Below are 1,552 nucleotides of genomic sequence, written 5' to 3'. Positions count from 1 at the left end.
GTCGGGATGCACTCTCCCCTGTAGCTTTGGCTCTACTGCACGGTTTAAGTGAGACGCGGTATAAGCTGACAGTGCGCTGGAAGCCGCGTGGTCGTTGGACCGGGCGGCCTACGTCGATATTTTGGCGAGAGATCACGCTTCGCCTGTGACCCACATGCTGAGAGTGAGGTCAGGTGACGAGAGGGAGCCGGTCGATTGGATTCGGCGAGCACGTGGCTTCTACTGCGCTGCAGCTAGGAGTACATTAAGTTTTATCTTATTTTTTCTTTTTTGTTTGTTTTTGTATTAGGTAGGGCGCGGCGTTATGTCAACCCTAAGAACAGCACCGCTGCGGCGCTGTATCGCTAATGTAAAGTGTTGGACAAAGACGAGAGTGTTTAAGATGAGCTACTTAGATACCTGATTCAGAAAGTATTTGGAGTACTTACTACTCGAGTTACTTTACCTGCAAAATGTTTTGAGTAGAGTCAAATACTTGGAAATGTAATTTAATTACTTTCCAAGATACTTCCACAATTCCGTAAGCGGTGTCGCATAAGAAGAAAAACTTGCGCCTTTTTTGATGTCCTGTTTTTATATTTTTTTTTTTGCCGTTTTGGGTTGGCATTTTTAGTCCTTGCTTATTTGCTGCTTAGCGTCCGGCCGTTTCCGCCACAAGTTTGAAATCGGTTCAGCTTTGCGCCAAGGATTACCGATGTCGGTAATCCTTGGCGCAAAGCTGAACCGATTTTAAACTTGTGGCGGAAACGGCCGGACTCTGTCTTAATTACATTTCTCATTCCTTGTACACCTTATCTGAAATATACTTTTGAACGTGTGAAGGAATTATCTCGAATACACCTTCGAACGTTTGCAAGAATGTGTCGCCGGCATATTTTACGGCAATATATTCCCGTAAAATATCGCAGCGAGAAATTCTTTCAAACGTTCAAGAGTGTATTTAAGATAATGTGTACAAGAAGTGAGAAATGTAATTAACATAGATTAGCGAATACTCTCGATCAAATCTACTCGCAAGATACCGGATTACTACCGAAAGTAACTGAAATACAGTATCTTGACTGAAGTGAAGTACTTGAGATGGGCACAAGTCCATGGGCAGATCCAGAACTCCGTTTTTGGGGGGGGGGGGGGGGGGCGGAAATTTTTTTAAGAATACTATTTTCCCATTCTTTTTTGTGCAAGGGGTGTCCACCCATGTCAAATTGCCCTCCGAGATGGGGGGAGGGAGGGGGGTCGACTTTGTTTTGGGGGGGGGGGGGGGGGGGGGCCGGCCGCCCCCGTCTCCCCTCCCCCCCCCCCCCCCCCCCCCCTTGGATCCGCCTCTGCACAAGTCTGTAGTAATATACCGTAAATTCAGCGTTGCATCAGCAAGGTCCCGGCTGTTTTGCGGCGCTGACACAGGCGGCGAGCGGGTTCGAATCCCAACCGAGATGCCCGCAATCTGACGGAAGCTTTATTGCGAGCTTTCGGTTGCACGTCGGAAGATCACGTGGTCGAAATGAATCCCCAGTCCTCCATCTGAGGCGTGCCAGATGCCCTTCCTTGGTAG

At 48.2% G+C, this 1,552-nt stretch overlaps 1 pseudogene; it reads left to right on the top strand.

The window, feature by feature from the left end:
* Positions 1 to 694: 694 nt before the first annotated feature.
* The window catches only part of LOC121838453, a 28,667-nt pseudogene continuing 27,809 nt past the window's right edge, over positions 695 to 1,552 (top strand).

The sequence above is a fragment of the Ixodes scapularis genome, unplaced genomic scaffold, assembly GCF_016920785.2.
Source record: "Ixodes scapularis isolate PalLabHiFi unplaced genomic scaffold, ASM1692078v2 PGA_scaffold6__148_contigs__length_123643588, whole genome shotgun sequence".
Taxonomy (NCBI): domain Eukaryota; kingdom Metazoa; phylum Arthropoda; class Arachnida; order Ixodida; family Ixodidae; genus Ixodes; species Ixodes scapularis.
This window is presented reverse-complemented; position numbering and strand designations above follow the sequence as displayed.